The sequence below is a fragment of the Alosa pseudoharengus genome, unplaced genomic scaffold, assembly GCF_046254945.1.
Source record: "Alosa pseudoharengus isolate Yale_2024_CS ecotype anadromous, Long Island Sound unplaced genomic scaffold, YU_APseudo_1.1 YU_APseudo_1.1_scf_10, whole genome shotgun sequence".
Taxonomy (NCBI): domain Eukaryota; kingdom Metazoa; phylum Chordata; class Actinopteri; order Clupeiformes; family Clupeidae; genus Alosa; species Alosa pseudoharengus.
In genome coordinates this window covers 26,940,940-26,955,053 of record NW_027468565.1, presented here as the reverse complement: position 1 = coordinate 26,955,053, position 14,114 = coordinate 26,940,940, and the positions used below count along the sequence as shown (strand labels likewise).

General features: G+C 42.7%; 1 protein-coding gene across 1 annotated transcript in view; it reads left to right on the top strand.

Moving 5' to 3' along the window:
• The first annotated feature begins 9,638 nt into the window (after window positions 1-9,638).
• Window positions 9,639-14,114, top strand: part of LOC143104937 (tumor protein p53-inducible protein 11-like) — a 58,167-nt gene continuing 53,691 nt past the window's right edge. The window contains exon 1 of the mRNA XM_076269279.1: window positions 9,639-9,751. The gene's annotated coding sequence lies outside the window, so the exon portion shown is untranslated. The remainder of the gene's footprint in view (window positions 9,752-14,114) is intronic.

Genomic DNA, 14,114 nt, shown 5'->3' with positions numbered 1-14,114 from the left:
AACATTTCTGCACTGCTGACACTGCAAATAACTGCCTCTGCTGAATGTACAGTAGAGTGACTACAGACTACAGCAGCCCTGAAATACAGTGTATTAAGCATGTGATGCCAATCCCAACATGTCATGACTGAGGTGCCCACACAGGGAATAGCCACTGCAGAGACATCAGAACCGCATGACCAGATCTTACTGTAATGTGATATTTAATATCTGACGTCATATCTACTGAACCGTCTCATTCCATGAGTCAGGCTTCTGACGGCTGCCAGTTCAAGAGTAGCCTGCTCCATGAGCATGACAGTATTTACAGATGAATTGGACATGATGACTGCATGTAAGAATTCAACCAAGTAGTTGTGTAATCCAGCCATGTCCGTGCGTCAGAGATAGGAGATGCTTCCAGTGCTGTGAGCCACCACTGATGTAGTTCATGTTTCCAAAGCTCATATTTTCATTTGAAGACTGGGCTTAAGCCAGGGAGAGACTGTAAGGAAGATGAATGGGATTTTATTAAATGGCCCATATGAATACGATTCATCCAGTGTGCCCTCAGAATGTGGACCTCCTCTCCATTAAATGTCCATTAGCCCAGCAATTGCCCTGTAATTTGCGCCCTTCCACACACACACACACACACACACACACACACACACACACACACACACACACACACACACACACACAAACACACCTCTTCCACCAGCCCCCCCCCCCCTCCCCCCCACACACACACCTCCTCCACTTACCACCACATCACTGCCACCAGCCCTGTCCCCTTCTCACATTCCATCAGAGCCACGCAGAGAGAGGGAAGAAAATGGTGTCAGCCTTTGTTCTCTCTCTCTCTCTCCCTATCTCCTTCCCTCTCTCCCTGCTTTCTCTCTCTCTCTTCCTTTCTCGGAGATGAGCGATGTTCCTGTGACTGTCAGTTCGCTCCTTTGATGGGCCTATCTGGCTGTCTTGATTTTTTCCCCGAAACCACTCCTTGCGGTGCACCATGCTATTCTAAAATCTCATCTTCGAGGCTCATTTGCCCTCATTCGCCGCTGCAGAGTCTCTCTCCGAGCTGACGAGTCCCGTCTCTCCTTACTGAGGCCACCGGGACTGGGACTGCAGAGCTGTCAGCACTCCTCATGCACAGCACACAGTTTCAGACACAAGATATCTACAGTATACTGTACACACAGACGCTGCATCTCAAAGGCTTTCCTGTGCTTGTTTGTGTGATACGACTCCTGCAAAAACACATTCAAATCTCCAAAATATGAAATATAGCTTAAACATTTGCCAAAGGACTGATTGCACCAGTGGGGTAATGCATGTGAAGGCCAAACTCATTCACATCACAATAGCTTATTTGTATATTTATAGATGCATTTACATGTATTTAACTCTTTGGTTATTCTATATGTTTTTATAAATTCTATGTGTTTCGCTGATTTTATGCATTGAATTTCCTGTATGCATTGAATTTCCTGTCAGTGATCAATATAGTACATAGTGATCAATATGGTACCTCCGATCCTATTCTACCCTACCCTATCCTATCTCCACATCATCTTGACCTGGTGGCATTGGTCATTCTTCTGAAACAGAGAAACATTCTTCTGAAACAGAATCTGAGATGAATTGTGCTCCCGCTGCAGGAGAATATGATTGAATGTCGACGTGATAAGCAAAATAATTATTTATGTTGACAGTACACCTAGATCACACTAGAACCGGACCATAATCTATCAAGCAGCCTCCTGGGTTGGGGTGTAGACTGATTAATGCATTGGTTTTGGTGTGCTTATTCGCCATTAAGATGTGAAACAACAGCACCTGCCATTCATTGTGGCCAACAGTGCTTCTGGAGTCTTCCAATGCCTTAAACCTGTCTCCACTCTACAACACACTATAATCACACTGACTGCAACCTATTAATAATCATTAATGCCCAAGGGTAGAAGTCTTTCATGCTTTCCCACAAAGACCATTATGTCCCTGATTTTTTTGATGTCCTCCACATGTCCTTTCCTATACAGGGCGAGCCCATCATTTGTATGTGATTCACTGGAGAAGATGAGAGGAGCTCAGTACCCGTGATGTTCTGATGAGTTCCCTCCTTTCAGCCACCACGTCTGTTTGGCTGGCCCTGGCACGTTGACACATCCAATCATGTCATGTGATGGAGGTGCCCGCGGTTTTAGGGGCTCTCTCAAGGTTAGGTGTGGCACCTTTACCCAGGTGGCTAAACAGAAGTCCCAGGCGAGAGAACTTTTCCGAAGCTGTTCTATACCGTTTTAGGCTTTGTACCGCTGACATTATGCTAACTGACAATCAAACAAGGAGAGGACCTTTCAGACCTTTTGCATTAGTTATCCACCATATCAATATTCTTGATTTAATACTGACAAGAGGAACATGCTGGCCTGCCTGACTGACTCAATTTAGTAGTTGAATGAGAGAAAAATCAGTCAGTCTTTCATTGTAGACTACGGCGGCACCTGTAATATTCCCTGTCTAAAAAAAGATAATGGTCTTCTTTTGTGTCCTGCATGGTGAATGCACATGGTGATCAAAAGGCACAAAGCAGCCTGCACGCAGATAGATAGATAGATAGATAGATAGATAGATAGATAGATAGATAGATAGCTAATAGGAAAGCTGTTGTTGAAGCCTCAACTCAAAAGCATAATTACAATGTGTGTGGGTGTTTTGCTGTACAGTGTTGGGTTTGGTTTGCAATTAAATATACCTTTCAATGTAGTCTTAGCATATACAATGTAGTCTTAGCATATACAATGTAGTCTTGTCTTGTGTCTGTGTGTGTGTGTGTGTGTGTGTGTGTGTGTGTGTGTGTGTGTGTGTGTGTGTGTGTGTGTGTGTTTGTGCGTGTGCGTGTGCGTGTGTGTGTGCGTGTGTGTGTGTGTGTGTGTGTGTGTTAGTGTGTGTGTGTGCATGTCTGCGGTGGGTGTGTACGTTTGTGTGTGTGTGCATGCGTGTGTGGGTGCGTACGTGCGTGTGTGTGTGTGTGTGTGTGTGTGTGTGTGTGTGTGTGTGCGTCTGTGCGTGCATGCGTGTGTGCATGTGTGTGTTTTTGAGTGTTTCTGTCTGCATCTGAGTGTGCTTCAGCCAAGGTCGTTGATTAGCCCCAACAGGTCCTTCTTCCACTCCAGTGAAAGGTCAGACCTGCTGCTGAAGACGCAAACACACCCCTTCACACGAAGACAGATCCTCGGTTGCTTCTGTGAGTGCTGGAATGTTGACACTCCAGTAAGTTTCACTGCCTCATTTGCTTGTTGGCTTTCATTTGCCGAGTGCAACCTCATAATTGCTGAAAAATTCAGCTTTTCACTTCTGCACAGTTCCAGAATTGCATGGTATTAACTTCCAATCAGATATGAACAAGTATGACATTGCACCAGCTGAGGTTTTCCCTCAGCAATGTCACACTGTAGAAATGGACCGGGAGGGTCTGGTGCATCGGTACCTAGAGAATTGGTCAGGGAATGACATGCCGTCTCAACTCAACCTTTTGGATCCTTTTATATGTGGTTCAGACCACATAAGAGGTCTCCACAGTAAAAATGTCAAGTTTAAAGTGGTCCAGTGAATTGCCATGGGACTGCCCTCCCTCTGCTTCATGTCTGACCCGATGCGAGCAAGCAGACAGAGACAGTCAGACACAATAGTTTGGAAAATAAATGCCTGGCATTTTCTAGAGGTCAGGGATGACCAGGGTGCCCAAAGAGTGCAACACAGACACATTAAAAGTCAATCTCAACAGTAGAGGGAATGACAAAGTTATACTCAATGCTCACACATTGTATCTACTGTACTCACTTATTACACACATTTTGTAGGACCAACATAGAAATCCTTTCAGAGCAGATGTGACAGGATTATATAATATCACAAATATATGCACAGGTGTTCAAGAGTTGCTTTGACTGCAGAACTATCATTCATGTTCATTCCCAAAATACAAAATACAAACATTTCTAAGCAAAACCATTGACGGATTATTCACCCTGGGCTAGCCCTGAGCTATTCAATTAACTGGCTTCACATGCTTCAGTGCTAATGTGCATGGCTGATTACAATACCATGTTGGTGCACCTTTGATGTAGTGCAGCATTTGGGGGAAAAAAATGGCAAGCTGTTAAACTGTGTATAATTAAACTGCTAGCGTGAATCCAGGTCCTTGTTTTCTGTGTCCCCCTGTGACTCCACAGGACTCTGAGTCGTGAGCGTTATTGAGTTAGGCCTCCACACATACACACACACACACATTTAATATGTGTGTGCCGCATGCCCATGGAAGCACAGAGGCCACCGCAGGCTCCTCCATTTACATAGCACACACTATTAGCATAGAGGGACAACAGCAACAACAACAGCATATCCTGATGGTCAGAATCAAGCAGCAGGGTTTTGTGTAAAGACATTACCTACTCGAAATAAAGGGGAAGAATGATGACCTTATTAAGCCATTACAGACGAATGTGGCCCAATATTCAAAAGATAGCGCATTATGGGGGCCTGCAATGGTGCCATTTACATAAGCCAGATAAAAACAACAGCACAGAGAATGTGTCTGGCAGTGACAGGGACCTCATTGATATTGGATTAACTTTGCCACTGGTCCCACTGTGGTTCTGGGCCAACGGAGCATGGAGCAGTCAAGAGGCCGGGGGTAGCCAGCCTGACCGCACAGCGATGAGCTAGCGCTGTCAATTTGATTCTTCAGAGGAAGGTCGATTTGTCAGCCACATCTGTGAGGGCTGCTTTTAGGACATCCAAGAGACTAGGGAGCTTTTTTTATGCCACATCAGGGGCTGTGAAGGGTAGAATGAGTCTGTACTACTACAAATGCCCCTCCGTCAGCCAGCCCTACCTTGCTCACCAGCAGGTTATAGCTGCATTATCACCAAAACATGACAGAGTGTCCCTTTTAGATAACAACAGCCTTTTACTTTGCCATAGCTGTTTTGGGTGTGTGACATTTTGATAAGATATGTTTCAGTGCAAAAAGCAAAAAAGAATGGAGGTACAGCAGTCAGAAGCCAGCCAAAAGATTATACTGTATTGTTTTTCACATCTTTTCTCTCTCTCTCTCTCTCTCTCTCTCTCTCTCTCTCTCTTTTAGAACCGTGACACTGTTTCAGAAGGAATGCCATTGTTCTCTATTTCTAGTTGGACAGGAAAGGCCAGGTTTACACACATATGACGTGTTTTGAGGCCACAGCTCGGTTTTAGGGCTTTGTGATATCATACCCCGTCCCCTTCCCCCTTAATCTTTATACCCTACCTTCCCCTGGGTCTCCAAAGCCCTCTCACTTTTTCAGCTCTGCCATCAGAAGAGTGCACACTTTAATCTTCATTTATTACACAACACCCTACAGCAGCTACACACAGAGCAACACAATTTCTTCTTCATGAGATGCTATGGAGGAGGACACTGTGTCACTAGATACTGTAAAGCGTTTTGGGTGCCTTGAGAAGCATTGTTGTTGTTGTTGTTATTGTTGTCGTTGAAGGACGCTGTGTACATTTTATGGACCTTAACATATCATAAACCAATTTCCTGTGCTTCACCATGACTCTTATCACACTCCTTCCTTCGCAATGGAGAACTGGAACCGTGAGCATTTTCCAGTTCATATCAAACATTCACATCCACAACTTGACATTATAAATTAGATTGTATCAGGCCAGTCTACACTAGAAGGAGACTTCATCAGTTACGTGGCTTACAGCCAAAACAGCAGAGAGATATTTGGTTCAGCACCAGCAGAACAGTTGAGAGTTTAACCCGTCTGGGATAAAGTCTTTAAACAACAATAAATCTGTGCCAAATCCTAAGCTGAAATCACAACCTTAGGAACACATTCTACTGGAGCGAGTGACTTCACTAGAGCATTGTATAAGAATTCAAATGAAGTATTAAGTATTACTGAATAGCAATTAGGCATCATCAGTAAAGCTACAGCACTAATGTGATGTTGCACTTTAGTATTACATTCTTTATGTTCTCTGCTAATGCATCATATTCTTCATAATACTCTCCAGACTGTTTTATGTTGGACTCCCACCCAAAACAAAATGGATAATCCATAAAGTGTCATAGAGGTTACGTAATTGCTCACCTAATGTTACTGAGAATTACTTTAACCATTATTTCAAGCTCCCAGTGTTTACAAGGCTGAGTTGTATAGACTAAAGTGAGGGGGAGTTTTGAATTACCTGAAAGAATGGGGCTTTGGTCTGTCTGCTCCTGAAAAGCATTTATGTTTCCATCTTGCACTGTACAGCCACTGAATTTATTCAGACTTTGAATAGTATTTTGCCAAGTGCCAGACACATTGTGTTCTCTTCTGCAATGGTGATCAAAGTTAGCCTGACTCCGCCAGATGGATTGCTTCGCATTTGCTCCGCATATCCATCTGGGAACTTTCCGTTGGAGAACGTTTGGGAAGGGGCGAAAATACTGGTTAGCTGATTGGATAAACCATCTGTCTATCACCACCTATGTTGGTGATAGACGGTCCAAATCAACCAATCAGATAAATGAAGCGTTCATCTAATGCCATCTTTTAACATACAAGTTAGATAAGTAGCTAACGTTAACATTTTTAAACTTACTATTTGTACGTGACATGAACCTCATCAACGACAATCCCACACCAAGTTTTCATGGTAAGCTACAAGTCGGCATATTCCTTCTTGTTAAGTAACTAAGATTCAGTGCTACCAAACACTAACTTGAATTGGTCGTGGAGGATGTCTGTGTCCTTCATTCCTCCAAGCTACATTGCAGAGACTCCTAGCTTACCCAGGAATACTCAAATATTCAGATAAAACTTCAGCGATAACTACTGTATGCTCATGTCATCCGTGGAAGTCGCCATGTTGTTTAGATTGAACAGAAGCTTCTCGTTGCATCACACCTAAACCCGGCTCAAAACCAACGCTGATTGGATGTTCGTTTGGCGAACTGCTCCAAATTTTCCTTATCGGAGAGAGGCCAGACTGATCTGCGAGTGAAAATCTGAAGCTCGCGAGATCAGGATGGTCTCACGAGGCTAGATCAAAGTGGCTCCCTGAATTTCACCTTGCCATCAGTTTCTCATGTGTTTCAGTGTGATGTTAAAGATGGATGTAGGGGATACCACACCATCATTTGAAAACTTCTGCTTGACTTCAATCTCTGAACTCTGTCCTTGTGTCTAGACACTGAAATGTGAATAAGAAATGCCCCTTTAAATGGAGCTTCAGAAATGCCCCTTTAAATGGAGCTTTAGAAATGTCCTTTAAAAAGCATGGGACATAATACTGTACGGCATAATATTCAAATATTACAGTTCGGTCAGTCTTTTTTCAGGGTAATCTCACTCACAGGAAAGGGTTTCCCAATACAGGAACTGAACCCTTCTGACACCTGTTTTTGTTAATCAGCGATCTCCAGTACTAAGGAAATGAGGCTATTTGAGATGATGTGTATTGTCTCGGTAACTGCTGAGATGTTACATTGGCAGAGACAGTGGGAGACCTGGTGTCTGATTGGTCGCTCAGGGCATGAGAGTTTGAATGAATGGTGTTGGCAGAAGGGTCTGTGGGTGTGCATGGGTGATTATCTGTGGAAAAGTCAAGGCCCCACAGAAAAGCACGACTGTCATTTTAAAACTAACAGAGACACTGCAGAGGAGGCTAAAAGGACACGGAGAAACGCAAAGCCGTCTCTGCGCCAGGCTGAAAGTCCCTCAGAAACATTAAGCAGGGACATGGAGCTTGTGCAAGTGTCTGTGCAATCTCACCTCACTTGAATGGCTGTAGGTTACCAAGACAACCTTAAATTCTTGCTGTCTTTTGTTTGACCAACTTACCCTCTAAAACAACATTTCAGTCTCACACTGCAGTGGTATTTTTATCACCTTTATTTTTCAGTGATAAAATTGTTGCTATAAGAACAGAGACAGCGATGCTGGCTGTTAACAAAAGTTTTTCACACCACATAATAATAATGATTAAAAAATGTAAATGCCAGTTTGTAATGGGTTTTCTGGCCCTTCGATTCCCCACTCGATTAGTGAAGGTTATATTAGTCTAACAGTCATTAACAATTCTAGTGCTGTTTGGTCTTGAATATTTTGAATACGACAGTGCTGCTTGAAAGTTTGTGAACCCTCGGACATGGTCAGTTGTTTTTTCCACAAAAAAAATATATATATATATATATTTAATGCACATGCAACCACACTTGTAAAGCTGACCTACCAGATAATAGATAGAAACAAAAGAAAGTTATATATTTTCATTATATATTCAACAGAAGTGGTTTAGCTCACAAAAACTCAAAATATGACATTTGCAAAAGTATGTGAACCCATGTAGTTAATTTCTTGTAGCACCTCCTTTTGCACCACTACTTCAACCAACCATCTTCTGTACCCATTTACCAGCGTCTCACATCTGGTTCTCCAAACATGGCGATTTGGATTGTGACCAGATAATTCTATTTTGGCCTCACCTGTCCAGAGAGTGCACTTCCAGAAGGTCTCTGAAAGCCCTCCATTTGCAAATAATTTGTCTTACAGTGGATAAATGGAGCTGAAATCTTTTAGAGAGGGTCTTGTAGCTTTCCCCAGACTGATGGACTGTCACTACTCTGTTCCTTATGTCCTCGGATATCTCCTTTCCTCTTGGCATTGAGGATCCCTGTGGGTGGCACTACAGTGGTTTGGTGGATTTCCTCCCTCTTTTAATCATGGCTGCTCAAACCCTTTCCAAAGGAAGTCTGTTTGATTAGTATGCTTAATTGATTATTTCAGCACCCAAATATGTTTTACATTAATCAATTACCCACTTGACTTTACCAATGCAGCTGGGGGTTCACTTACTTTTGTACATACATTATATAACATACATAATTCCATGTTTCGTGATTTTTGGTTTCTCACACAATTCGCTCTAAACAAGCCCATCCATTTGATAAATATACACACCTGACAGTTCATATTAAAAAAAAATGGTGATGATAAAATAAGAAAATCATGATAAAACAACAGAAAACTCCAAACTGTTCCAGGGGTTCACATACTTTCAAGCGGCACTGTAGACTACTCATTCGAGAAGGAGAGTTTCCCATAGCCTCAAAACCTCAGTAGGCTATTAAACGTCATCATTAAATTAGACTGCACTCAGAAACTACAGACCCATCTCTGTCCCTCAAAATGAGTCTTCGGAGATTTTGTTTTTAACCATATGTGCACATGTTCAGATATGTTCTCTTCTTCAGCACTGTGTCTTGCATAACAGCTCCAGTTTGTTTATTTCCAATAGAGTAAAAGTAAATTCTAGGGAAAAACCTTACAATTTCTCAGGGCATTACATGGCCTAGACAACAATTAATTTAATTTTAAAGCAATCTACCGACTTTGCAATGTAGGCCTATATCTGATAGACATCTTAACTCTTCTGTAGGTTTGCATCTCAAAGGTGTGTGGTATAGCCTAGGCTACTGTATGGTCGGACATGATGTTACAATCCCAATGGTAGCATTCTTCTAAATGTTACGGTAGAAGAGCACGGAGTCAAATGTCTCTATTTGTCACATTACGGTAAGTTTATAGGTCTGTCGGATTCGTGTTTGCAAACCCAAAGAGCACAAGCAAGGCGATGTAAATGTTTGCACTCACACTCGTGACAGTCGACAATAAGCAAGAGGGAAAACCGAAAGCGTTGAGAATTTGCCGGTGGTCTCACAGTAAGTAGCCTAACCCGCACTTGGCAACCCCGTGAAAACCTTAAACATTTATACATTTATAAATAGTTTTAGGACTGTTTCCTGTTGTCTTTCTGTAAGTGTTTCGTCCAGCATGTTGTAAAATGATGGAAACATGTTTTAAAACATTCAGTGGAAATTACACGACTTTAGAAATAGCCTACGTTTGGCAAGTGTGTTGGATACGTTGCGGAAAAACGAAGCGCATAGGCTGAATGATTCAAAAGACCATCGCGGGCGGGGAAAAGGCTTGGCGAGTTAAAGGTGTGATGGAATGGACTTTGCACTGTAATACAAGACCCAGTTATTTTGAATCGTTTACTGGTAGTTTGTGTTGATTTGTGTAAATAGAAATTACATTAATAAGGGTTTGTAAAACTTTCAATTCATTTCCTAAATGGCACTCGAAGACCTCTGAAATCTTTTGTCAGGAACATGTTTGAAACAGTTAAGTAAAAAGATGCGTAGCCTACTGCTATGCTCACGCGTATCACATTTGCCATAAGTGAAGGACTATTCAGTCAGTTTAGGACTCCGTCAGTTTCATGACTAAATAGCTTAACGTTATTGGGATGAGCAACTTACAACACTCTCCAACTGTAGCTCCATCGTGCGCCGGTTTAGTGCCCCTTAGGGTTTGCAGCGTTTCCTATAGAATGACAGACATCTCAAAACAGCCAAAAGCACATTTTTTGTGTTGTTGGAATTGCCAATGGAAATGGAAGTTCGTGACATGCCATTATGCCCCCACACGCTTCAGCAAGCCATAGTCAACTTATATACACAATAGCCGTAGCTTTGCCCCTCTGTCGCTGTCTTGTGCGCAACATGCATTATCGAATGCCATACTGTAGACAGCATAGGCTATTTAGTATGAATCTTTACAGTTGTCAAGGTAAGGTGTATGTGATTTATCTGAAACAGACCTCGGACAGGGGTTTATTTCACCGCGTTTGGCAAGTACAGTAGGCTACAGTGCAGTGAGTAATACAGAAATGTGAGCTTTGTGTAGTTTGCTAGTGGGCCCCTTCCTGTCCTAATCCATGACTCGAAGGTGTATGTTTTGGAAATTTGAGATCCCTCCCTAGCTGTGGGTTATTCTCCTCACCCCCCTCGAGTAGGCATTTCGTGTTATGCAGTATCAGAATGTGCTATAATGTTACTCGAAAAAAAATTCTTATGTGCTGGCAGTTACTTCATCAGTGTTCATTGTTGCCTTGCATGCCTAATTATTTCAGTTATCTATCCAGATGTGATTTGGAATTCGTTCAATTTTGCATGTGCACCACGGATGTTACAACAAGAGGTACGACCATTGCCAAGAATGGGGACTTCAGACGTGCGTGTTAGATGGCGTCATTCGCTTTGAAAGGCTTGACAGCCTCTCCAACTTGATCAGCCGGTAGTGAGAGCCAAGGGGATGCACCATGTCACCGGGTGGCTTTGGAATCTCTTTAACCTACTTTTCACATTTCCAGGCTCAAGTCTGCTCTTTGAATTCTTTTATTCGGCAACGGCCCCAGACCAATTGTGGCATAGTTGAATGTACATCATTGCATCATTATTGAAATTGCAATAATAGGGTGCTAAACTGATAAGATAAAAGTAGCCTAAGATCAAATAAAATCCATGTTGAGTGCTTAGAGTGTGGTTTGTTACACTTGGATGGAGATTAATTAAGTGGGGACTAGAAAAGGTAGTGTTTCAAACTATTTCAAATCTTACACAATCTGCCCCATGCCTGAATTCAGGCACATTGATATGTTCACTTATGAATGCTAAGAGTAAGAGTGTGGCTTGTCACACCTAAATGGTGATGAATAAGTGGGGAATAGATTAAAAAACTTTGGTTGTAAGGGCCTCATGTGACTTCCGTTGACACAGGGCGTAAAGCTCTCAGGCACCATTTCAAGCTATTTCAACTTGCCCATCTTTGAATTCAGCCACAGTGCATGAGGACTTTAAGTCATTATATAACAGTTTTGAAAGTTTCAGATAACTGAAGGCACAGACATTTTTTCTTCCAGACAGCAGACTGCCACACCACACCTTACATAAAAGTGGGAGATTTTCTGCTGTGAAAAGTAAAATGGGCCTAGACTGTCAACGTTATTTTGCCGTGTTGCAGGTTCAAAAAGGCCTTTTCTGATATCGTGCTGCTTTCTGTACAGACTACACAGTCTTTGATTACCTTCCTCGGGTCTCAGTAATGTAAACAAAATACATCTTAGAAATGTCAACAAACAATTGAGATGCACTGAATGCTCTGTACACTCTTCATGCTATGCTGCTCACCAAGGAGATATTAAAGCTCGCTAACGTCATGTGTACTGTGTGGACCTCGCCATCCTTTAGTGGCCCCGTATGTCACCCCTCCTGCCGTGCTACAGCTGTCTCCATCAGGGAGTCCAGTGAGTGAGTCTGCCCTCCCAGTGGGTTTAGCCTTCTGTTGACGCCAATCCTGGTTTATATGTAATCAACTCATAATTGCCATTGTGTGCCCAGGATCTCTGGTCTTGCTTGTAATCAGCTGCTCTGGAATCAATACGTCAAGTCCAAGCAATCAAATTAGTTTGGAGCTTTTTGGAAAATGACGGCAGCAGGTAGATCTGTCTCTACCCCCACCCCCCTGAGAGTTGAGGGTGCCAAGACCGGGGTGGGGGGTGGGGGGATGCTAGCATTGGGACAGAGTGCCGGAGGTCAGTTCCATCACTGTGTGGCCTGGTCAGCCATTGTCCTAAGTTGCCTAACCTACCGATGACTGCCTGAGAGAATGCCAAATGGCACTCATGGCCCAAGATGATTTGGACTTTGTTGTTTGTTGTTGTCAGTTTGCCACCTCACGATTTTGAAATGAGGCATTTGTACTTGGGGGGGATGAGCACAAGCAGAGGAGATGTGGTTTGAGGAGTGGAGGAGTGCTCTTTAGAGCAAGAGATACACGCCCACAGAAACAATCATTTGTCCTCTGCGTGAAGCAAGCTCATTAATGTGTTAATTTGCAAGATATGATTCAAATGCTGCTGATGGCTCTATTAGAGAGTATTGCACAGGCTTTTGTATGTTTACTGGTTTCTCTATGTGGGATGTTTTATATCAGTCTTCCCACATAGACACGTTTCATTGGTTTTACTACACTGTGGGTTTGGAATCCCTGACGAATAGATGAGCTTGATAATTCCCTATACATTACATTAGGTGCAGCACAACCGCTAAAACGGCCCTTATGCATCAGCAGTTTGGACGGCCATCCAGTATAGATTTTGTAGCAATGACTCAAAGGCCAGCAGGGTCCTCGGATGTCCTGGAGTTCTAGAGAGAGCTCGGATTTGTGAGTCGTGCGGGCAGATGGTGACCTGCTTTCTGTCCTCAACTTAACCGCTGTGCAATTTCATTTGTTAATCCCAGTTCAGTAGAAAATGAATTTCTGTTGCCTGATTGGCACAAGTGACAGTTGTGGGTTTTTCTCTTAAATTACTTTGTGGAGAATGTAGGATTCTGCATGTTTTTTTTTGCCAAGTGACCTTTATAGCTCATCAGTATTAGAGGCTAATGTCTAAAGATTGCTTTTTTATTTATAATGTTTATTGTTATTATTGTCGCTTTGGACAAAATAGCCAGTGTCTGCCATGGACCATAATCATAAAGTGTTTGTCTTTTAGGAATATCTAGAGTTTAGCACATGCTGTGTCTGTAATTGCAATGACTTGCCAATATTGCCAGACTCGCTGTACACCTGTCTAAGCACAAAGTCACAGTGTGGTGGGCCTATTAGCTTCATTCACTAAATCTGTCTGCAAGATCAAATAATTTGACTGAAGGTAGATGATTATTCTAATCCCATAGACTTTTTTTGTCAAATTCAATAAATTCACCTCGTGGTTCTCATGGCTGTGCATTGTTTGTGCTAAAAGAACTTTGTTGTTGTTCATTCAGATTCCTGGCTCTGTTAGTGGGAAACAGGAAGCAAATGTATTGGTTCCAACCTATAGCCATACACAGTTTCTGCCAATCAGCATGCAGCTTCAGTAGCCGAGATGAGAGGAGGGGATTTGATTGACTGTTGAGCTCAAACATCAACAGCCTTTCACAAAACCAAAACTGAATTGCATACTCTACCTTTAAGACAGAAGAAACAGGTAGCTGCTTTTTTTCTTTGATGAACATGTTCTACCCTCAGCTGAACCACATCTATGCCTTACAGTTCAAACCTCACTTCCTCATTCAGTTAAAGTGCATTGTTGCGGTGCAGGCCCGCAGCACTTGAGTTTGCATTCAGGTCATCAGGGGGAGGAGTGCTCGATGGAGATTGTGACACGAGGTTTGTGTATGTGTGTGTTTGCTT